Below are 24,579 nucleotides of genomic sequence, written 5' to 3'. Positions count from 1 at the left end.
GTCTGCTTTGAGTTGTTGGTATTCCTTGATGAGTCGGTATTGATGCTTAAGGCGCATTAGATCTTTGTGACGCTTTCCTTTATACCGGTATTGCTGTGTGAGGCGGTTGACCTTCCGCCATAGATTTGCAAGGTGCATATCCATGTGACTTGTAGTGTCATCGCATGGGATAGTTTCTCTGGCCTCCGGCCGTGCCTCGGCTATCATAGCGCTGAATTGTTCAAAGTCCGCAAAAGAGTCCCCCGGTGGCCATTCGAAATTTTTTCCAGTCAAAAAACACCGTTTCTCTCCTTTCTCGGATCTTTTTGCGATTGAGCGTGATGATTATTGGTAAATGGTCGCTTCCCCATGTCGTCGATTCTACGTCCCATTGCCTTATGAGCCCTGGAGTGGCTAGTGTCAGATCGGGCGTTGTGTCCTGTTGTCGCGCGTGTAGCCCTATGCGGGTTGGTGTTTCTGGTGTGTTGCATATATCCAGAGCTGACATTTCTATTGCATCATGCAGTATGCGTCCTCTCGGGTCAGCTTTGGCGTAGCCCCATGTTTGATGCTTGGCGTTAAAGTCTCCCCCCACTAGAATGGGAAGGCCTCCAGCTTGTGCCTGCACCTTACCGAGCCATTGGTAGGAGTCATTCCGGTGCTTGCCCGTTAGGGGTCTGTAGTACGCGGAAACTGCAACCATTGGCCGGTGCCCGCGTGGACATAGCTTTACTGCCACAATTTCTCTGAAATCATTACACAAATCTGGTATTTGCAGTTCGGTTGCGGTGCAATCATGTCTAACTAAAAGGGCAGCTTGGCCTTGCGCTTGTTGGTTTCCTTTGCCCTGGTGTAGTATTGTAGCCTGCTGAAAGGTTCGGTAACCTTGAATAGTGCATGGTCCCCTTGTCTCCTGTAGAAGCACGACAAGGGGTTTGAATTTTTTTATTTGCTGTCTTAGTGTGGATCCATTCTGCGTAAAACTTCGACAGTTCCATTGGATGCATATAGGCCTTGCCGTCATCTTTCATCTGCTGGCTTACGCCTTTTAGGTTCATCATGTTGCTTCTGAATATTTCTCTGAATTTCCGTGAATATCGCTTTCATCTGAGTTTGTATTGCATTCGTGACTGTCTGAGATTCCTCTCGTAGGTTCTTTTCGAGGCGCTGGGTCTCAGTGTGTCTTTCCTGCCTTAGGATGCTCAGCATCTGCGCATACGCCGAGTCTTGGGCTGTGAGTGGTTTTGACACTGACGGTGCCTGGTTCTGCTGAGTCTGTGCAGGTCCTACGTATTGCGGCTTTCTAGAGTTTGCCGTGATTTTTCGACTAATTGATCGCCCGACCCGACTGTTAGAACGCGTGCGTTTTTCTCGGTCTGCCGGCATCTCCGATTCACGTTGCCGTGGCGTTGGCGATGGTGGCGTATCTCGTTGCTCTGGTGGTAGTCGTGCGAGTATTTGCTGCAGCATTGCTCTCAACTGTTGATTTTCCTTTCTGAGTTCTTTTATTTGTTGCTCATAATGAGCGGATAGTGTGGGTTGTGTGGATGTTCCTGCCAGCACTTTTTCAGCCCAGGTCACTGTCCTCTGACCTTCTTCTGTGTTCTGCACGACTTTCTTAATGTCTTTCGGTGCACGGCTAGGACATGCCGAGTTTAGCGATATGTGGCCCTGTTTCTGGCATGCGACACAGAATAGCTCTTCATCGCATTCGTTGTCTTGAGGGTGTTTTCTACCACACTGCTTACAAACTTCGTCTGAAGGGCAATACTTGGCAATGTGTCCCAATCCGTGACAATTGTAGCAAGCTATAACCTTCGGTCTGTACTCATGCACCCTTGTGATCTCATAATCGAATACGAGCCTGTTTGGGGGAGATTCCGTGTTAAATGTTAGCAGCAGCATGTTTGTCTTCCCGAGCAGACGTGCCTCTAGGATAGTTGCCGTCTCGCATCTCAAGTGATCCTTGATATATTCAATGGTCTGGCCGGGACGCACCTTGATGACCCCCCGACTGTTCCCCACCTTCTGTGTTGGCGTTCTTTCAATTATCACTTCATACGTACGAACGCGACCGCTCATTTTCTCAGCCAGTCGGGTCAGCGCCGCAAGCCTCTTCGCGTGTTCTTCATCCCTGACAGTAACCTTTATGCAGTTCGCCGCAGGGTCGTAGCGAAAAATTGATAATTCTGCAAGTTCCCAACTTCTCGCCGTCATCTCTAGTGCTGCTGTTATAGCCTGCTTAGGTATGTCATGTACGTGTACCTTGTTAAGTGGCCTGATCGAGAGCGCAAAATGAGGTCGACTTACCCGTTCGAGGCGAAGCTGTTCGGGCTTGACTTTTCTGTTTGGTTTCCGCTTGCTGAAAAAGGACCATTCAAGGCTTCCGTTGTCCTCGTTGTCTTCGTCGTTGCTATCGTCGTTGTCGTCCTCGCTAGCATCCTGAATATCCATTTGGTCGTTCACTTGCGACTCCCGCCTTCTGGCCTCTTCCATCGAGGGACGCGCCACGGCGTCTTCGGCTGTAGCGCGGCGTTCACTCGGCGTTTCGACGCTCTCAGCGCGCTTCGCTCGTCGCGTTATCGGCATTTTGGAGGGGCTATTCTTCAAATTTTCGGCGTCTCTAAGCTGAGGTAAGCATGGAGCTTCCGTGCTGGGTCCACTGGAGTGCGAATGTTGCTGTGGTGGCGACATGATGTCGTGCTCACCGGGCCGGCCTCGCCGAGGCCGCACTCGGGCTGGGCCCAGACGTGGTTAGGCTTAGGTCAGTGGGTCGCCGTCGAAAAAGTCCTCGTAGCCAGAAAAAAACGTCAATTGGAGCCGTGAAAAAGCACACCACACTCACAGAAAGTACTCACGGTGTCGTTGCTCAGTGTTTACCACGTTGAATGATAGTTCCACGCAAACTTAAAATAAAACGTCTTAGAGCCAAAGTGGGCCGCGTCTTCACACTCTGGCGATCGCAGCGCCCCCCCCCCCGCGGAAGGGAAAAGCGGCAAAATGAGTAAACTTTTACACTCAGTGGTGTGGTCTGTCTTATTTAATTGTTGCTAATCAGCTGTTTATGTTTACTCTTGGCCAACATAAACCAACGTGGACTAAAACGCGGGACTCTTTTCAGAAGCACCCTCACTTGTGAGCGCTTTGCCTCCGTAGCTTTCCCTTCATTGCCACAGAAAGTTGTCCGCGAGTAAAGAAGGATTCTTCGAAGTGAAACTGTGTAGAAACACGACTGCCTCTAACTTTTGAATACAAACATACACACTTACTGCAGTGAATAAAAAGTTAATTATTCAATTTTAGTCAATTCGGCTGCTGACTAGCGATAATTATCATCTCACTTTGTGTCCCCCTGGCCACATAACTTATTTGCGCAGGTGGTTTTCACGTGCCTCCCAGTGCCTCATTTTAAGAAAACCATAAAGCTTAATTTTGAACACCCGGTATATTTAGCCTGTATTGTTTCTTAAAATAAAGTTTGGGATGATCTGTCGCAGGTTCGTTATAAACGTGTAAGCACGGGTCAATCTTTGGAGTTCTGTTGGGACACCTTGATTTCCTTCAGAAGATTCCTTGTGTTCGGCTGAGACACCTTCGTTTGCTTTGGAGCAACGCTCCGCTCCAACGCGGCAACCACTACGCTGGTTGTTTACGATATGCGAATCACCGCGTATGAAGACTCACGACGCCACCTACAGGAAGAACGATGTGGCGTAGTAGCCGTGAGCGCGAGCCAGCTAGCGTCTTGATGTTTTGTTTCCCACGCGACGTCATCCTTTTACACAAGGCGCGCATCTGCTCCCGTTTCTCTAACCAGGCCACGCCATCCTAGGCCCACGCGCAGGCGTTGGCCGCTGACGTCACGCTCCCCCATTTTGCAGCCGCTGCCCGAGGTTTCGCCCCGCTGCGCGAGCACGGCCACTCAGATAAACGGATCCGGCGGCTTTGAGCCTCTTGTATGACAACTGCGAAGTTACAATGGAAAACTTGTAGCATACGAACGGTACTGTGCTCGTACTGGATATTGTCAACGTGTAACTGTGATCACAATTGGTACTACAGTTTATATATGAACACTTCAGCGAGAGATCTCTTTCATTAAGCAGGTTGATCGCGGAACCGATGACAGCCAATGAGGCAACCGTTGACACCCCAATGGGGAACTAAGTTGATCAGGCGCGAAGGCGCTCGCGCGGACATCGGCATGCTTGGCAAAAGGGACGTCCCCTCGTTCATTCGACGCCACCGACGGTACGAGTAAGGCACGGCCGGCGCCAGGAGGTCCAAGGTGTGCATGAGAAAAAATAACTACGGCAACCTCGCGACACCACACCCCTAAGGAATACAACTAAGCTTGTGAGCGAGCTAGCTTTACTTCTACATGGCTGTTACCACTGGTACTCGCGAAAAATAATTTTGAAGAATGCTGGTGGCCATATTTTTTGCGACAGGGCCATCCCCCTGTCAGCGAGGGGGCGATGCAGAAATCTGAGGGGGGGGGGGGGGGTCAGGACATCCGGACATCCCCCCTGGATCCGCGCCTGCGTATTTCCACTGAGGTTCTTCGCTTGGCTGTGTGCCCCGCGAAATTTTCAGTTTTTATGAATTATGAATAGACGTCAACGTTCAGCAGCGAAATGAGCCAGCGTGAGTGTTTTTCTTCTTGTGTTGTCTTTTTCAAACCCAGTGTCTTGCGCCTGCCGAAAACCACGCCCACACTTATATTTGTGCTTCAGAATAGTGCTTGCCTGAACTGGTTGGTTGCGCCTAGCACAAATGGTTTCCAACGGCACGTATTGACACAGGCATAAAGGGACGACGGCACACGATTGCGTGGGTCGTCGCCCCTTAATTCTGTTCGTGTCAGTGCATTCTGCTGGAAATTCCATTCGTGCTCATATGTGCGTTGCGTTATTTAATTGATTTCGCGTATGTTACTTATCCTCCGAAGGCTGTTTGTCCACCGCCTAGACTAATATTCTGGTTCCTTTTACAAGTGAAGTTTACAAGCTTACATTTCTCGCACGCCACTCTGTCCTTCATGCCAAGCATGCAGGCATTGCACTTTGTACGGGGAGCGACTAAATCCCCACCAGAACACACCAGTGTTGCCAGATCTCGTCTTGTGCGGTTCCCTAGATTTGCGAGGCGGAGATGTCCCTAGTGAAGTCACGCGACTGCGTGCTGCGCTCGCCTTCTTATCGCCTGCGCCTCCTCGTACGTGCGTGCGCCAGATTTCAACGTGTGTGCACGCAGGAGATGAACGTGGGCGCAAGGTTTACACTTGCAGCTTATTCTGAAGAGAAATGAAACTATGTTTAATTTATTCATGAGAAATCTAAGTTAGCGCGTGTTACGACGGGGTAAGTGCTATGACCAGTCGCCTATATAGCTGAGGCCAGCTATAGGCGACTGGTCATGGCCGTCTGGTGTTGAGCGATCGGGCCGTGACGAGACGCTCTCTCGACTCGTTCTTAACGCCTCTTATGCGGTCCGCCCCCCCCCCCCCCCCCCCCATTCTTAAAATCATTTTCTGTTACGTTAGTTACTGTCGCACTCTCCTACATTCACCTGATGTTTAACGGCGTGGCGGCGCCTAGCATTCCTATATTTGTTTCTGTGCGTGAACTTCGAGGCCATTTCCCTACCTGCCCTCCCAGCTGTTTCTTGTGGCGGTTTCTTAGCAAATCAGCGTTCTGTAGGTCGTTCGATCTTGTCGATGCTCAACACATTTAGCAAATGTAATGCTATCTATTCCGCAAGGCAGTTGCTAAACTTATGGTGGTGCAGTTTATTTTGCAATCAGCATGCCATCAGCACTGCATGGTTTCAGCTAGCAGGATGACCTGAACGATTATTGTAAAAATTTTGCACGTCTGAGAAAACTCGATCTCGGTTCCGTTTGTGCCTTTGCATCTCATAGCAGCACACACTGCGCGACTTATCGATTCGCAAGTTCAAATAAAGTCAGCCTATCACCTGCGTTGACAAACGCGCTGGCGATCTACAGGTGCATTGCAATAGTCGATTTACTTTTTCGACCTGCCACGCGGACTTCCCGTAGCTCTAACCGGCAACAGCTCACTGGTTCAAAAAAAAAAAAAAAAAAAAAAAACCCGGGGAAGATCATGTTTCTAACGTGACTTTTTGGAATCATGAGGTTAGTGGGCGCACAGATGTGAACGGAGAGATTGCGCAATTTGAGAACACACATGGAGCCTGAACCTTTACCGCGGAGCGACCTAAATTTCTTGTCAAATAAACAAACACACATGTTAATGCGAATAACCGATTCCTTATCGCGCACAATCGACCACTTACATACACAAAAAGGGTCAACAATCGTCGCCACCAAGACGATTCATCCAAATGATCGCATATGCCACACAAGACATAAGGCATCGCGGATTATGAAGTTGTTGACAGTCCTAACAATCTCCCCGTGAATTCATGTGAGCGCTCGCGAGATAACGCAATCCTGGCTAAAACAAACAAACACAGAAATTATTATAAACAGAACAATGTGCATAGGCGGGTCCATCATTAATCATATGGGCAGCAGCGAAAAAATATGCACAGCGAGTTTCACTTCGCCTGTTCAAGTGGTCTACTTGACTAGGGAATTTCGGCCTCCATTCTGGGTACATGAAAGAGCTAGTTTTAGGGAGCGGCCCAGAGTTGCCAGCATGATGTTTTATATATCGCTAACCTTGGGCGATGTTGCGGTCGGTATTTAGTCTCGCGCCTTTGTACGAGCAGTCAAATTTTGAATTGACCCTTGTTGACTTTTTTTTTCGATTTTCCGCCGAAGTTTTGACATTCTGTTAGTCTTTCCGCCCTCTGCATCATTACCTACCCCTTTGCGCGGCTCATGCAGCTTCATAGCCTGAATGCTATTTCATAGGCCGCGCCTATTTTGCCGTCTGAAGGCGTAAACCCGTAGAGGCTCATGGGACGCGTCGTCTGCTCGGCGCTTCCGGTTCAACCGCTGACGGTTCCGGCGCACGATTCTCCGTTCGCAGGGACGCTCGCGCTTGCTCTCTGTGCACTTTCATTTCATTTCATTTTAATTCCTTAAAGACCCCTTGACAGGGGTATTACATAAGGGGTGGGAATACATTAGTACATAATTTCATCACAAGGTATCGCCCACGCTGCAAATATGTAGAGCCTGTGACGGTCGCATCGATGACTGACCATTACATTTGAGCATAGGCAGTCATTTAAAATATTTTTTTTTCTAGCCGAATCGACAGAACAGGGGAATTTGGTATGCGTGCTGTCTCAGTTGCGGGCTTATCTTGAATGACGAGTCGCACTTTCTTGTTCTCAAGTGAATTCTGTTCGTGCCAACGACAGAACCCATCACAGCTTCGCTGGCTTCCATCTGCACAGTAGTGGAATAAGGATCTGATTTTTTTTTACTTATTACATCTCAATTTCACTAGGCTGATTTGATCAAACATGCATGGTTTAGTAGTGGAGGCATTACAGGCGGGCAGGCGGTTCCAATCCAAGCTTTTTCTTAGCACGAATGTCATGGAACATCATTTAAGCGAACACCTTGCATAGTATAGCTACCTTAATTTAGCGTTCTATGCAAGATGAGCAAGGTGTACTGGGAGGATTTAAAAGGCATGGCCCGCAATTTGTCTCGTATATTTTGTGAAAGGTGCACAAGACGAGAAACACTAGCCTAATGATCGCAAAGCGGCAATGTTACTTATAAAGAGACGTCGAAAGTAATAAGGGCAGACTCAAGCGTGCGCGGAAGTCAAATGCAGTCGACGAACGCTTCTAGCATACATCACGTTCCATATCTTACATAACCAACCACAAACTGTCCCAAACACAATGGGTATACTGCAGCTTTGATCGCGTTAACATTTCTTATAAATGTATCTAGACATTTATAACATGTTTTGGTGAAGCTGGAGAAAGATATATACTACGTTAAAGAATCGTTAACCCATGCCGATCGCGTGGTTAACGTTTGGTTATTAAGCACGTTCCATGAAATATTATCAGTAACGTGGACAGCAAATTATTTCACAAAACAACACATGCATGATTCATATATAAACGTCGCACAACCAATAAAGGTTCGCTGTAAAATGATATAAAATTCCTAGTATGTCATACGAACTTGTCCAAGCATCTACGTTATCAGAGTGTGAAAGTTCGAAAAGCTAAATGTGTGGAAATAAGTATTATTTTTTGAAGGAAAGTCAAGGTTCTTAGCTGTGCGCGCTCGCGCAACGCCATTTATCAAACACTACGAAAGGCGAACACGTTAGTGTATACCACAGGCTCTAGCACAATTCTGATATTCACGATTGAAATGTTACAAGATCACTCACATCGTTGATCGGAACAGAATTCACTTGAGAACAAGAAAGTGCGACTCGTCATTCATAAGCCGGCGACTGCAGCCCGCACACGTGCAGCCCACGTGTTCGATCGATTCGGCTAGGAAAAAAAATATTTTAAATGATTGCCTATGGTCAGATATAATGGCCAGTTATCGATGCGACCGTGATAGGCTCTAGATATTTGCAGCGTGGGCAATGCATTGTGAGAAAGTGCACAGAGAGCCAGCGCGACCGGCCCCGCGAACGCAGAAACGTGCGCCAGAACCGTCAACGGTTGAACCGGAAGCGCTGAGCAGACGACGCGTCCCATGAGCCTTTACGAGTTTACACCTCACCTATTGTGTGCAGCATGCCTGCACGCCTCAGCCTACGGCCACTATTATCTATGAGCCTATATGCATTGAAACTTCAAGGGGAGAAGGAAACTTTAATATCACAAAATTCGGCGCTGGCATCGAGGCACCCTAGCACAAAATAGCACCGGGGCGCTCCCCGTAGGGGGGGCCTTGGTCGGGGGCGGAGCCCTACGACCAGGTTCCCCTGAACCGTAGAACAGCGCATCCGTTTGGCTGCGTTTCACTCCTAGCTTTTTCCTCTCATTACCCTCACCACCACTTTGCGTTGTGCGTTGCAGCCTTTTTCATTTTCATGTGCTGTCCTCTGCCGCAAGCAGCTGGAAACGTTTTGGCACGATGCCAGTGCTTTCGCCGGTTATTTGTGTATATTTGTGTACATGCGCCCATGTTTAGTGCGCGTCGGTTGTGCGTTTCGTGGAGCGCGAATAATGGCTTCTCCGGGGCACCATATGTCGTTGCTGGAAGCCATGTAACACTCGCCGAATACTGGGTGAGCAGGCCCGAATTAATGTGCTGTTGCGCCAACAGTGCGGCCGACAAAGGCAGGCTGATTCCGTCTTCCGACGGCTGCCTTGGAGTTTGTTGTCGCTGATTTCTGCACTTGCACTGCACTGCGCTGCCTTTACAGCGAAGCTGTTATATAGCCTCTAGTTGGTAGGGATTTCTCGGTCTGTGCTCGCCCAAAAACAAACTGCAGCTGGTGGGCTTTGTGTTTGAGTTTACGCATAACGGTATCATGTTTTCTCGTATATTCGAATTACAATACGATATTATCACGCTACAGGACCGTTGTGTGTAAGTCGTTCTTTACGAACTTTCTTACGCGTTTTACTTTGAGAAATACAATTACTTCAATAACGCACTTGCGCTAGGCGTAGGGCCTACAAGAATGAGGATGTATGCTATACTTCCGTGCACGTGCTTGCGCAGAACGTTGCGCAGAACGTGCTTGCGCAGAACGATGGATGGATGGATGATATTAGAGTCCCCTTTGAAACGGGGTGGCGGGCTGCGCCACCAAGCTCTCGTTATAATTTTGCCTAATGGCCTACCTTTATTTTTGAGACAACACACAAATACAAAGAATTCCATGCATCAAACCTTTGGAACCATTACTGGGAACTCTGTTTCTGTACGTCTCCGTTGTTTGTGGTCGCCCTACGTTTCTGCCACCAAACCTCCAACCACCTCTTACTAATCTCTGCTGCGGACATGTTTACTTTCCCCCTGCTATATCCCTGAAGCCAGGCAAGGAGGTCCGAGGAGCCTAGACTGGCAGCTGGGTAGATTTCTTCACCTTCCAATAAAACATGTTCCACCGTTTCTCTAGTTTTACCGCAGCAAGCACATGCGTCTTCATCCTTGGTGTACCTCGATTTATAACTACGCGTTCTAAGGCATCCTTCGCAACTGATTGGTTCAGCTGTTCTGCGACTGCGGTCGCGCGACTGAAAAATCGAGCAGCGAGCGACTGGAAAGAAACGGTCGCCTTTCGAGAAAAGCGACCATTTGCAAATACTTAAGACTGGTTGCTTTGCGACTAACTTGATCGCACGACCTCACCTAGTCGCAAGTGTGAATGGGCCCTTAGGCGCCCGCTCCTGCGGTGACCGTCGGCGCCGTACGTCGTAACCGAGCGAACGAGCACAGCGAAAGATGAGCGAACACGGATCGCAGCGGGAGATGAAAGATGGCGAGAGGGTGCAGCGGAACCATGAGGCGAAAGCGGAGCAAGAGGATATGGCGAAAGCGTGAGAAGAAAAGCGTAGTGCCGCGCAAGACGGACGATGGCTACGAGACGGCGCCACATAGTAGCGCGTGTCATTAGGGTGTCTCCATGCGCTTGCGGGCTACGCTTCGTTCGCGGGGGCGCGCGCATCGATGCACTCTGCGCGTTGTCTGTTCACAAAAGCACTGCATGAGCGGAGGTCTGTCTGCGGGTGCTGCTGTGAAGCGCGCCCACGCGTCAGCCACGTGCTGCGTCTCGCGATCTGCCTATTAACGAGACAGTCGCGCCGCACTTCGATTGAATGCCGGCCACGGCGGCCGCATTTAGATGGGGGCGAAATGCGAAAACACCCGTGATTTAGGTGCACGTTAAAGAAACCCAGCTGGTCCAAATTTCCGGAGTCCCCCACCACGGCGTGCCTCATAATCAGAACTGGTTTTGGCACTTAAAACACCATATTTCTTTTTGCGCCGCACTTCGCTCCTTTTGGACCGTGCCGCACGATGCAATTGTATAGAGCTGCGCGCAAATTTCGCATTAGGGAGTATCGTAATCGTCGGTGAACTTCTTGTTTTCTCATATATTCGAATAATAGTCCGAAGCTATCATGTCTGCAACTTGTGCATAAGTTGTACATTGCGCATTTTTGACACAATCCACTTTTAAAGATTCATTTAGTTCAATAAGGCGCTTGGTGAAGTGCCCAGAAGAATGAGGATGTAAGCTTCACTTCGACCGCACACGTGCGTGCGTGATGTACGTCACCTAATTGTGATGGTGGTGCTTGTGTAACGTCGTCTAACTTCAGTTGTGCTTGTCTAGCGTCGGCAACAGCTTGGCAGTACATCCACTTTCACAGGGTGGAATGGAGACGGAATTTAAAAAAAATCTTTTTACGCATTATTTAGACATTTCGCATATTCGAGAGGTCTTCGTGCGGAGCCTTCCACGTCGGATTTAACAAAGCGGTGCACTTGTTTACATCTAGAGCTACATATCGTCGTTAGAGTTAAATATTGGGGAAAAGCTGCATCGCTGATACGAAATGTCAAAGCTTAGCAAAACATAGATATCTGCGCATATATGAGCCGCGTCCTTCCGCCGAGATGTACGAGCCAATATGAGCGGCCGAGCCACTTAAAGGGACACAAAAGGCAAATGCGAAGCTGACGGCGACTGTTTAAATACCTCTCCAGAAACCTCGTAATGCTTGTTTTGTGCTGAGAACAGACTTAGTTTACGAGAAAATTGCATCTGAAGGGTCCGTATACCTTTATCTAAATTCAATCCCCTCCGCCTCCCAACCGGGGGAGTGGTGACGTTGCATACGCCATCACCGCCCTTTGCTGCCATCGATGAGTGGCACCCGACAGACTGGTGGATTCGCCGCTGCATCTGTTTTTAGTCAAGTAATGTGGACCATTCGGGCATCCCGCGACATCACATAGAATTGGCATTCTCTGGTACTTGTAGTTTGTGCGAGTATCGCGAGCCAGCAAAACCAATGCAGCACTACCCCCCCCCCCGTCGGTGCGCACTGGATAGAGCCTCTTATATCGCCTAGCCGACCACATCAACAACACAAAACACGAAATAGAGAACCCCCAAATGGCCAAAGCACCCTACATCGGTGACTCATCTCATGCTCTGACTTTGCCCTTAAGCCCGGCCCACATGGAGCGATTTTCTTGCGAAAATCTGGCGAACGGCCGCGCGCGGCGTCCACCTGGCGGCCGGCGGCTGTTCGCCCGGCGGCCGGCGGCTGTTCGCCGACGATCAAGGTGGGCTAAATATTTTCGCCGGCGATCCGCCGCTCGCCGGAAGCGGCGAGTGGCGCGGACCAATCAGGGCGCGGTCGCGTCCGACTTCCGGCCGCCCACATTTGACTTGGCTAGCCAGCCAAAGAACATGGCGACGAAAGCTGCGCGAATCGCGTACAACGATCGGCTGATCATAGCCGTCCAGGCGCGACCAATATTATGGGATTGCTGCCACCCAGAGTACAAGAACTCACGGAAAAAGATCGTCGTGTGGCGTTGTCCGGACCGGTTCACAGCGCAGCTGGGCGTTTTCTGCGACTACTGAAAGGATGTGTCCGCGACCTTCTTGAGCAATTACTTCGAGTGCAAACTGGGAACGGATGTTTGCAGAACGCACAATTACCGCAGCACCTCTCATAAAACCGCGGATATCGCGGCTACGGTACAGTACACTGTAGCTACGGCATCTGTGGCTACGGTACCGCGGCGGCTGAACACGATTGCCACTGCACAGCGTGGCCAGCCCCAGCAATTATTCCGCGTCCTGCAGTCCATGTTTTGATAAAAAGTGACAGAAATTGTCAAATGGACATTAAACCTAGATAATAAGTCGTTTTATTTACCGCGATTACATAAAAAATGGTTTAATTGCAGATACAAAACTATTTTTTCACTGCATTTTACTGGGAACGAAATCACGCTGTTCTAGCAACACTGAAATCGTGGCGGCGACGGCCGCCTGTTTTTCGCCGCATGTGGGTGCAGCACGGCGGCGGCACGCTGGCGATCAGCCGCGCTGGTGCGGGCCGCGCGAAGTTCGCCGTGAAAGTTCGCTCCATGTGGGCCGGGCTTTAGGCACGTGGTACCACGAACGAGGCACTCAAGGAAGCCAAATTCAAGTATAATCTTTCAAAGTACCATGCATACCCGTTTCCTGACAGACAACAACCTTGTAATATCATTGTTGCAATAGATGCGTCGCGCGTCCATTTGATATCTTTAAGGCAATATGCCTCGGTTAAACACAACCAATGTCACGTATCAATATTTATCAAGCGCATTCTCTAGATTACGCAAACAGGGCGTGCTGACACTACAGCCATGGGCACTGCGCCCGTAGCATCAATAGTTACCACTGAGAACTTACCATTCCAAAGCTTCATCCATGTTTCCCTGCAGCTCATACCTGTCTTCAGGTCATGGACTAAAACAAATATTTCCTGGTATTGAACTGTTGTTGTATTGGGCAAGCGGCCCACTCGTGAAATAAGATGTTTTCAGTTCATCTGGCGACGCGCATACCTTCCATTAGAAGATCCTTTCTAAAGAAATTAGGAATGTCACGGGATGTTCTTGGAAGTAAAGTCCACAGGATGTCTGACAAAATAACAGGAAGACGGAGCGGTCTCCGCTGGAAAACCGATCGAGCTCGCACTACTAGTTCCTCGTCGTCCTCTTACACACTTCACTGTGCCGGCGCCAATTATCTCCAGCACAAGACGTTTATTCTCTCAAAATTGAAGATATACAAGAGTGCAGCATTTCCTTTTCTCCTACAATGCATCTAATTTATGATCAACGAAATTCAGCCCCATAAATACGTGCACACCAATTTGCTCACTATTGAGGATTACGAAATATGTTTTCATTTTACTTCTTGCGCCCAGTTTAAATCGTCTGAGTGGCAAAGGATACGTCCGGCCAATCTGGTGCAGCACTTGCGGGATGGTCTTGATGATCGCCCTCAGCTTGAAAAAACAGTCCAGGGCCTCCTCCAGTGAACCGAGCTTCTGGTAGGCAAGTCCTGGGTGATGCATGGGTGCAGCACAGCACGCGCGCATTACAAATATAAATTGGCAGCTTGCTTGGTGTCGTCTTCAGCGTGACAGTTATTTACGTCAAGTGAAACAGGCAACCACAAATTTCGACAATGGTCTCTTCCGGAATAAAATTTATCAGAACCACGCGGCTATCGGAGCCAAGAGTAAGGTGGAATTTGCATTTGTACGTACGTGTTCGTCAAGCTCTTTACAAGCACTCAGTAACCGTGTTCACCTCTGCGTGTGCAAACACTCGCAAATCCAGAACAAGTGCTCTTAGAGAAGGGAAAATGCCTCTCATGTTCAATTTCCATGATTTAAGGCACCCGGTGGCCATAGGCTTAGCATATTATCAGGAAAGTAAAAAAAAATTTCACCATCTTCCCGTAGGGGAACCCCGAGTAGTATGCGAAGCAGCCATGGGGTCGACTCAAGGTAGTTTTATCAGCTGTATAAACTTGGACATACAGCAGCACCAGCAACGCGCAGAACTGTTGTCGACGCCGTCGGCGTTTTGCCCGCGTTCGCACCGAACGCGCGCGGCGTTGGTGACTGTTGCCGGTGCCTCTGGGGCGCCTACCGTCGCGTCTCTAACCTAAGCTGCTTCGCATTATCGCGCTCGGAGCCGCAGGTGTTGCCATTCGTTGCGCAATCCGGTGAGGAGAGGAGCGTCGGAGAGGAGAGAGGAGGAATGTCGAGAGGAGAAGAGGGGGAGGAGCATGCGCATGCGCAGTAGGGGTGTGGACGCATGGCGGTTGGATGGATGGAGGGAGGTAGGGAGGAAGGGAGTGAGGGAGTGACATAGCCCCGAGCATAAGATGCTTCGCATGTAAAAATCTACAACGGTCTCTTTTTCAGCGAACGTGGATGCAAGTCGAATGCGGGGCGACCTTATTGATACGGGTAAAGACAGAGATTAATGAAAACGCATTTGCTATTTACAAGCTAGCTCGAGAACAGCCAGTGTGGCAGAAAGCATACAAACTAAGACGTTTAATACTAATGGAAAGGCAAGCGCTTCGTCCCTACCTTGGGCTGCCAAGTTTTGACTATCATGACTTTCCTGAAGCTTTACGATACGTCCTTCTCCCATTTGCAACCCGTTTTCATCAATTCTCCCGAATCATTTTTCAGAACTGGTTGGCGGCATTACCGACAGCCACAAGTTGTTTTTGTTCGGGCACTGGTACCAAAACTTGTAAGTTCGTCTACTGAGCCTGATTTCTCCAAAATTCAATGAATTCAGGGTAAAGCTGATTTTTGATGACATTTTTCCAAAACACGCAACACAACTTCCTGCGCGCATCCTTGAAGGTCTCCTTCAAGATCACCTTAGTCAATTTTGGTCTCGATGGTTATTTCTACGGCCGCATTACAAAATTTAGAGAAGGTCGGTGTTCGCATCTTTTCAAATCAGCTTAACTGGTCTTTTGCTCCCCGTCTCGCTGATTACACTCCAATATTTCTTGCAGCATTTCTAGCAATTATTCTGGCCATCTGAAAATTGGGTCTACAGAAATATAAAGTAATAGCAGTTACAGATGCGCTTTCGGTCTGTACATATTTACCTTCTATCAATCAGTCACACCTGTTGAGTATATTTTTGACTCTTGCCCCGGATAATTTGTCTGAAGTCCGCTCTGTCTGTGTATCTGGACATAGTTGAATCTTTTTAAATGGATGAGCTGACTCGCTTGCATCGTCATCACTCAATTGCGCGGTCTTACAGGTTCTTCCTGATTTCCCTTTATAACAGAAGCTAGATTTAAACGTATTTTATTGCTCAATTGTAATGAATCGTCCCTACTTTCAGCAGATGATTTTCGACACCTACAATTTCGATGGAACATGAGCAAATGTCTTTCACGCCAATGTGAGGTGACATTATCAAGCTTCCCCAGTAGAGTTCCCCGCCTCAATTTTTACCTTCATAGATCTGGTTTATCTATAACAAACGTCTGCTCCTTTTGTAATGAACCGGAAACTATTTACCATTTCTTTCTTTCTCGCCGCCGCGTCTCCCCTCTCCGAAGAATGTTCCTCATATTTCTAACTAGTAATCTGGGTTTAACACTAACAACACTAACCATTTTGTCTTTTGGGGCCTGCCAAATAGGCACGAGCCATGGTTCGATGATTACTGCTGTGCACAAGTTCATTGAAGCATCCGGAAGGTTACGTTGCTAGGGTACCGACAGTGGGACATTTTTTTTAATTTATTTTTTTTATTTCTTTTAGTCTTTTTACTTCTATTTATTCAGTTTATATATACGCCCTCTCAAAATTTGTGTTATCAATTACTTTCCAAATGCTTTGTTGTGAATGTTCGACTTTGCCCCTTGTACGCTGTGCGTTTCAATCCATCCAATGTGGGAAACACTAATCCATCGATTACGGCTTGGTGTGGCGTACACTCGCAAATACCTTCACAAGATTGGACGAGAACGGTACCCTGACTGTAGCGTCTGTCACACTCCCGAGACAATAGAACACATACTTTGCGTGTGCCCTCAATATGCGACCGAGCGAAGGATACTAAAACGTAGTGTTGACTGTTTGGACTCCCGCCCCTTTTCGGAAGCCAAGGTTTTAGGCGCATGGAGAAGCGTTGATCATGCCCAGCGCACCATAAGATCACTTTTGAACTTTATGTGTGAGACGGGCTTAGACGGTCGTCTCTACGACCTGTGCAGTGTGCAGTGCGCGAAATGTGTTTGTGCGATGACGTTCTGTGTGGACAACACTACTCCTGCGTGTATGTGTGTGAAAAGTGCACAACCGCGTATTGGACAACGTGTGTAAGTAGTAGCTCATTGTACGATATCATAATCACCTGTCACCTACCTCTCTCTGTATCTCCCACTTCCCCTTACACCAGTGAGGAGTAGCAGGCTAGAGACACGCTCTCCAGGCCGACCTCTCCTCCCTTCTCTTCATTAAAATCTACTCTCTCTCTCTCTCTCTCTCGATCCAGTGTGGCCAATCCCCCTCGTGGGTATGGGCCATGTTTTGAGGCAACAACAACAACAACAGTCTAGACTGCGTTGTCTTCTTTATCTCATTGATGATCGTTGTTTTCTTCGAACGTTCTGCTCGTGGCACCATGACCTTACCTCCGGCGGCGAAAGCGCCGTACCGGCGCCTGTTAAAAAGCGGCCGAATGAAATAACTTGATGCGCGTAACGTGGACGACGTCGGATGCAGGGTGCAATGTGGTAGCATCGAGTGGGGCTATTTCGTATTCGTAAGTGGCGTCACTGACTTGCGGGTGGACGCGGTAGGGGCCGGTGTATCGGCAAAGCAGTTTTCTGATAGGCCCACACGCCGTGAAGGAGTCCATAGAAGTATGAAGTCGCACGCACTTAAGTGCGTGTGACTTCGATGCCAGTAGTCATAAACGGAGTTCTTCCATGCCTGCGATGAAGAGAGGCGAAGGAGGGCAACCTGGCGTGCCTTTGCCGCTGTGGCTATGGCGTCACGAGCGTACCCAGGCGAGGACTCGACTGGGGTTGGAAAGAGCGTTTCGAAAGGCAACGTTGGATAACGTCCAAATAGAAGAGAGAAGGGGGAGTAGTGAGCGGCGTCATGACGTGAAGAGTTGTACGCGAAAGTCACGAAAGGCAGTCCCAGTCAAGATTATCTGAGGAAACATACATCGCAAGCATATCAGTGATCGTTTGATTCAGGCGCTCAGTAAGGCCGTTCGTTTGGGGATGGTACGCTGTTGTAAGCTTGTGCTTATTGGCGCAAGCGCTGAGCAAATCTTCGATTACCCTAGATAAACGGTAGGGAACATGGTCTCTGAGAACTTGTACAGGAGCTCCGTGGCGTAAAATGACGCCTTGCAACAGGAAGTCAGCAACGTCTGTAGCTCAACTAGTCGGCATAGTTCATGTGATGGCGAAATGGCTCGAATAATCCGTATACCAACAACAATCCATTAATTTCCCGCACCTGAGATGGGGAAAGGGCCGAGGAGGTCGAGGCCAACACGATAAAATGGGTCGGCAGGTGTATTAATTGACTTGAGAAATCCAGCAGGAATCAAAGCCGGCTTTTGGCGATGTTGGCATGACTCGCAGGCAGCGACATAACGTCTACGGAACGGCAGAGCCCCGGTCAGAAAATTCGTTGCAAGACGTGGTCGCGCGTTCTGGAAACACCAAGGTGGCCAGTAGTGGGGACAATGGAGTTGCGCTAGCACAGTCACCAGAAGATGAAAGGGAACGACGATCAGCAGTTCGTTGCCCTCGGGGTGCGCATTTTAGTGTTATAAGGTGCCGTCCTGGAGGGCGCACATACGAAGTCAAGGGTCAGACGCGTCTGAACGCAGACGACTGATGAGGTCTCGTAAGGATGTATCGCTCTGTTTGTCGCCCATGTGGGGAAAGGCGTAGAGTGTGAAAGTGCTGACAGGTGCGTTAGTCATATCTGGGGCGTCGACGGTGTGCCGAGACAAGCAGCTGGTGTCCTGTTGTAAACGGCCGGACTTCTAAACCACAATGTATGTGAGCTCTTGGAGACGGAGTACTCAGCTACCTAGGCGACCCGTGGGTTCTTGAGGGTCTATAGCCAACAGAGAGCGTGGCGATCGGTCGTACCAGCGAAAGGTCGACCATATAAGTAGGGGCCGAATTTTCTGACTGCCCATAGATGGCACTCACGCTCCGTAATAGAATAATTGCATTCAGCAGGGGAGAGGACGCGACTACCGTATGCAGTAACTTGGTCTTGGCCATGCCGATACTGGGCTAAAACAGAGCCAATTCCATAGCTACTAGCGTCTGTGTGAATCTATCATGGAAAGGACGGGTCGAAGTGGGCAGGAATTTGCGGGGTGGTGAGCTGCGAAACCAGGTGTGAGAAGGCAGTAGCTTGAGTGGGGCCCCAGGAAAAGGGAGTCCTTTTCAGTCAGGCAGGTCAGTCAGGGGACGAGCAATGTACGCGAAATTATTCACAAACCGGCGGAAGTAGTAGCACATGACCACAAAGCTTTCGACGTCCTTAGTACAGGTTACTATGGGAAAATGGACGACCACACGAACTTTGGCGGCATCGGGGCAGATGCCCGACGTGTCGACAGGATGTCTGAGGATGGTGATTTGTCGACGGCCGAACTGATATTTCGCAGAATTTAGTCGCAGCCCAGCCGCACGAAACACCGAATGTATAGATGGAAGGCGTTCAAGGTGTGTTTAAAAAGTCGGAGAGAACGCAATGACATCGTCCAAGTAGCAGAGACAGTAGGTCATTTACAGCTATGCAAGAGCATGTCCATCATGTGATAAAAGGTGGCCGAAGCATTCCATAAGCCGAACGGCATGACTCGAAACTCGTAAAGGCCATCGAGCGTTACAAATGCAGTCTTCTTGCGGTCCATATCGTCGACAGCAATCTGCCAATAACCACAGCGCCGGTCTATCGATGAAAAATACGTCGCACCGTGAAGGCAATACACGGTGTCGTCAATGTGTGGAAGTGGATATACATCTGTCTTTGTGATCTTGTTTATATGTCGATAATCTACGCAATATCTCCAGGTGTTGTCCTTAATTTTTACCAACACAGCAGGAGAAGCCCACGAACTCGACGATGGTTCAATAATGCCTTCAGTAAGCATCTTCTCAATATCTCGTTGTATAACTTGGCGAACGCTGTGTGGCACGCTGTAAGGCCGTCTGTGAATAGGTGTAGCATCGCCGGTATGTATGCGATGCTTCACAAGTGAGCTTTTGGCCCAAAGGGCGAGAATCAAAATAGAAAAACGCCGAAGAGGAGAGCAGACGAAGGAGCTCGTTTACTTCTGGGGGCGAAAGGTCCCGGCAATCATCTTGATGTCGTCGTGTACTGGCGGCGACATTGCGGCGGAGGAATTTTGTGCGGTCGAACGAATGATGGAAGACGAATCAGGTGAGAGCGGCGAAATTTGGTACTCCTGTGATGGCGACTGTGTTGCGAGGGATATGCCCCTCGGAGAACTACTTGTTGGCAGAATCCGAAATTCAGCAGTGGACGGAAGACAAGTTTTGTTGGTCTCGACAGTCACAAGGATGTGGGGAAAAGACACGCTATGTGACAGTAAGGCCCTATCAGAGGGAGTGACTACATATTCGCCATCGGGTACACAGGGGCTGGGCCCCGCAGTGATACAGGTTAGTGCTTGCAGTGGCAGCCGAACAAAGTCAGCACAACAGAGCTGAATCTGCACTGTGTCGGGAAAAACGATAGAACCAGGCAAGTCAAGTTGTGCGACACTAGCCGAGCAGTAAATTATAGCTGCGTGTTTGGACAAGAAATTGAGGCCGAGGATGACTGGTGTGAGGACAGTGGTCAAGTACGTGAAAGAGAACAGAGGTGTGGCGACGACCGGCGGTTGAGGCGCCGCGGACGCAGTGGAACCAGCGGCCTCGTCTGTCGGCATGGTAGGACGGCAGAGGACAAGCACACTGCGGAGTTCCGTCGTGCGCCGAAGACCGGGCACGGCATCCGTATACGGGACTCTATACACCTCTGAGAAAACGAAGCGCTTTCTACGTTTCCTTAGACTGATTATCGCAAGGACAGCGGCTAATCTACATATAGATTAGCCGCTGTCCTTGCAATAATCATATAGTGCCTTAATTGCAGGCAGCTCTGAAGATTTAGATGCCCGGGCAACATTAATGCTTAACCTACGGCGCGCTGCTTTTTCATGGCATCGGATATTTCTTTTCGAAAAAGAGTTTCACTCCCTAGAAATCATTGTGTTTGTGTTGTCACAAAAAAAGTGGCAAATATATAACAGCGTATTTGCTAGCCAGTCTTGTTCAGGTATAGTAAGAGTGCATTGAAATGAAAACTTGCTGTAACCAAGCCTCTGCCAGGAGTGCAGATTTTGTAAACTGCAATTTATTTATTTATTTGATGATCCATCTATTTAATACATTCCGTTCATGAAAAGGTATACATTTAACAAATTATGTGCCTCATGGGAAACAACGGCATTCAATGACATCACTGGAATAGAAAGTAACGTTTAATTATTCCTTTTAATTCAGCTGACAATAGGGCATTGCATCTGCTATACTTCGCAGTACAATACTGCGCAGCAACGTTACCAACAGTTTACGTCCCACTGTCTACGAAGGCCAGCAGCATGACTGATTGGTAAGTAATGAGACGAAATTAGATACGAACAGTACCAGCGTTCCTCTTTTACAAGTTAGGTCAATGCAGGTGTTAGTTAGGTTCAAGTATTTTATGGCGACATCAGTTTAAGTGCTCGCAACAAGATTTGCCGTGTCCGTCCATCAGTTACTGCTACGACGACAATAGTCTTCATCGACGTTATATCGTCATCGTAAGATAGCCTCGTTATCTCTAGCTTCACCATCGCCATAGGACGAAAAAATAGGCTTTGTCCACAACCGCCACACTGGCATTCGAACCCCTACCACTTGAGCTATGTGCATTTGGAAGTGGGGTACGTTAAATACTGCGCAAGAACAGCACCGGTTAACCCCTTAACCATTTTGGACGAGCTCAGCTCGTCTTTGCTGAACTGTCCCAAAACCGTTTCGGATCACTGTAGCTCGTCCACTCGAGGTAATATCTCCTTTTGAGCGTTTTGAACGAGACACGCTCGTTTACAGGCTAGTTTGTGTGTCGCTTCGCAGATGGCAGCATTGGGTAGCTAATTTATTTTTTATCAACCGCCGTTTCACATTTCTTTGAGGGGCAACTCGTGCTTCAAAAAAGGACGTGCAATGAAGGCGGTGAATGTGTTGCTGGTCCGTCATCGCGGTAAAGAAGCCTTTCGCCATCGTCGTCGAGACGATGATGATTCAGACACCGAAGTTTACTTCGTTCTTCGAAGCGAAAGCGATCGCGATGACTTCGAAATTAGTAGTTCATCAGATGAATACTGCTCATAAGACACTGTTGCAAGTGCGCGTCAGTGGCGGCGCATTGAAATGAATGACATCCCCACGAAGCTTCCTCAGTTTTCGTTTTTGGGCGTCCCCGGTAAGGCGTTCAATATAACGTCGCCTGATGACTTGATAAAACTTTCCGAACTGCGCTCTTGCTCTGTTTTTTATTGTTGATCACGAGCAAGTAGCTGGCCTCCGTTATCATGAGCAATAATAAACTTTATTATGCTAATTTTACTTAGTATGTGCTTGAATTTTTTTCAACACAGAAAACTTGCTTTTTAGAAGGAAACATTCAATATCATTTTTCTTTAAATAAGCAGTTTAGCATAGAAATTGTCTGAATACGAAAACGGTTAAGGGGTTAATTAGTGCAAGTTACGGTGCTGCACAGAGACTCGGCGAATACCTCGTGCATTTATTTCGAGCTAACAACGTCGAGCTAGCAACGTCATACCAGAGAGCGCATAGTTATAGCCGCCGGTAAATCAGTGTTACAACGCCCTGCGTATAGCCACGTCACACGTGATCCGCATGTAATTATCAATTTTCGCTTTTATTGCGATAGCAATTATATGGACACTCTAAAGCAGATTTGTGCCGTCGGCGTCGCCGTCGTCGTCGTCATGAGGTTCCGTATGACGTCAACGGCGATGAAATTGTCGCCGCGCTCCGGACGCTGTAGGTGCGAGTGAAAGGGCGCGAGGGACGCGCGCTTTCACGGGGAGCGAACGCACGTCGGGGAGCAAACGCGCGTTCTGCGCCGTGCTCCCTGAAGGGCTGCAGAATTAAGCGTCTCTTTCCTCCTCTCCATGTATAGAGAGCAAACGCAACTTTTTCCGTCGCGTGAAAGGCTGTGGGGGGACGGGAGGGAGGGGAGGCGATGTTTAGCTGCGGCACCAAATACGTATTTATATAAGTGGTTCTTGAGGGAAAGGGAAAGGTTGGCGCTATCTTCTGCAGCCCTTGAGGGAGCACGGCTCAGCGCCAACGTATTTATATATTTATATAAAAACGCCGCGCACGTTTGGTGCGAACGCGGACAAAACGCCGACGGCATCGACAACAGTTCTGCGTGTTGCTGGTGCTGCTGCATGTCCAAGTTTATACAGGTGATAAAACTACTATCCTTACTCCGTATAGCTCTCTACTAATTTGCTATCACAATTGGTGCTTCGCCTTTCGGGTGAAACTGCGACAAATTTTTCATGCATTTTGCACGCATTTTGAGTTGGTGAATTCAGTATGAATTATCAACATATCCATTCGTATATATTCCGTCCTTTATGCCACTACAAGAAGCTTTGTTACAGTACGTCTCCTCCACAGCCGCAGAAGAAAGCACCGCATGTGCTGCGTAATTTCTTCAGTAATGTGCACAATGTCCTCACCTTGGTTATACAAAGCCTCGACGCAGCTGGCCTCTGTGGTCAAGGCCTCACGGTAGTACTCGACCGCCCGGTCCAAGTCATTGTTCGCAAAGCAGCAGTTGCCTTTGTTCACGAGAGCTGCAACAGCACAAGAGGTTCTGTCAAGAGAATTGTTATTCAAAACCACTGAAAAACACACAGCTAAATTACGATGGTTGCTGCCACACTTGCATACAAACACACTGGCATAAGCGCAGCTTCAGTGCTCGTAGACGTTGAATGAATGTACAGAGCGCGAGTAACGAGACTCTGGAGAATTTTAGCTAAGCCTTTACAGTCTGCTTTGCTCATACAATGGCCAGGCAGCCACTGAGCAGAAACGTTGTCGCGCATGCGCACAACACTAATGCCGCATGCCGAAAGCAGAACGACGACCTTGCTTCGCTACTGAGCCGACGGAGCGGATCGCAAGGATGCGTTCCTGTCATTCCGCAACCAAGCTGATTGCGCGTCGCTCGTGTCCCTAAAGACAGGGTTCTAGAAAATTCAAAAGGAACATAATGTTCTGCAGCGCGACCTGACGCTGCAACTTCACAGTCATCCCCCCCTCTCCCCCCCCCCCCCCCCCGTCTGCCTACCGCAGGCTTTAAATGTGCCTGTGTCACTATGACAACAACGGCTCTTGCAATTTGTAGTCTGTTTTCAGGATCACATAGCAATAACGTGCATCGTGTCTTTGAAGGCTTTCCGATTTGACACAGTGCGTTTTATGCGTCACCTACCTCCTGCGTTATATCTGTCCGCTTGCACGGCCTGGTCCGCATACTTGTCCGCTTGGGACAGGTCGTTTTGCTGCGCAGTATACAGCATTTGGTCATCAAATCAGAACGAAATGTTCGCCTTGCGTGTTTACGTTTGTGAGAACTTAAGAGCCCTGTTAAGGACCTAATTAGCCACAAATGTAGACATTTCCTACCTAACACATTCATTCGCAAAGGGTGCGCGTTGGCATGTTTTACTTGTTCAATCATTTTTCACGCGCACGATCGTAAAGCAATCATAATAATAGTAATATACTACACGCGTCTAGAGCAAAGTTACAAGAAACAGGCCTGCCAAAGCAGCAGTGGGCTTGACTGGCAGTCATTGCAGGCAGTAACAAACTACCAAAGGCACCTGGAACTTTAATTGCATGACTTGGCAGGACATCGAAATATGTACGTGTGCCTAAATCTCTTGTTTGCGCTAGTTGGCGCATTCTTGAGCACATAGCAGGGCAGCGC

At 48.7% G+C, this 24,579-nt stretch overlaps 2 protein-coding genes and 1 pseudogene across 7 annotated transcripts in view; 1 reads left to right on the top strand and 2 right to left on the bottom strand.

The window, feature by feature from the left end:
* LOC119461739 (polycomb protein eed) overlaps positions 1-24,579 on the bottom strand; it is a 208,630-nt gene that overhangs the window by 54,147 nt on the left and 129,904 nt on the right. The gene's annotated exons all lie outside the window — the stretch shown is intronic.
* LOC119461742 (NADH dehydrogenase [ubiquinone] 1 alpha subcomplex assembly factor 4) overlaps positions 1-24,579 on the top strand; it is a 158,528-nt gene that overhangs the window by 66,087 nt on the left and 67,862 nt on the right. The window lies entirely within an intron of this gene.
* LOC119462459 (intraflagellar transport protein 88 homolog) overlaps positions 13,340-24,579 on the bottom strand; it is a 73,394-nt pseudogene continuing 62,154 nt past the window's right edge.

Source organism: Dermacentor silvarum, chromosome 8 (assembly GCF_013339745.2).
Source record: "Dermacentor silvarum isolate Dsil-2018 chromosome 8, BIME_Dsil_1.4, whole genome shotgun sequence".
Taxonomy (NCBI): domain Eukaryota; kingdom Metazoa; phylum Arthropoda; class Arachnida; order Ixodida; family Ixodidae; genus Dermacentor; species Dermacentor silvarum.
Note: the sequence above shows the minus strand (reverse complement) of the source record. Positions and strands in the feature narration are given on the sequence as shown.